Source organism: Sinocyclocheilus grahami, unplaced genomic scaffold, assembly GCF_001515645.1.
Source record: "Sinocyclocheilus grahami isolate Dianchi unplaced genomic scaffold, SAMN03320097.WGS_v1.1 scaffold2904.1, whole genome shotgun sequence".
Classification (NCBI taxonomy): domain Eukaryota; kingdom Metazoa; phylum Chordata; class Actinopteri; order Cypriniformes; family Cyprinidae; genus Sinocyclocheilus; species Sinocyclocheilus grahami.
Genome location: NW_015508079.1, coordinates 23640 through 24065, shown reverse-complemented (window position 1 = coordinate 24065; position 426 = coordinate 23640).

Sequence of the window (426 nt, the reverse complement as noted above, 5' to 3'; positions counted from 1 at the left end):
ACTCACTATTATGATGCAGAATATTCAGTGCATCTGATGATGAAGGCTATGCAGATGAGGCCCAGTAACAGCCAGGGATGATTTTGCAACCAACAATGTGGCCATTTCATCTCTGAAAATTTAGTTTTTTGCCTTGATGTAGACAGAATATTAAACTGCACACTGAATGCATTACTAACCCCTTGATGGCCCTTTAGTTCATCAAAATAGCCTTGATTCAAGACATCCAGGTGATAGTGATAATGTAAAACAAGTAACCAAAAGAAACTACAGCATGTCTAAATGTCTACTGCATGATACCTCCACTGATACAGCACTCTTTATTGATACAGGATTCCATTGTAGAATCTGTTAAAAACTATGGGGAATGGGACTGACTTCATTATACTGTATTTTGCCGACATAAAGAAGGATACAAATGAAAAC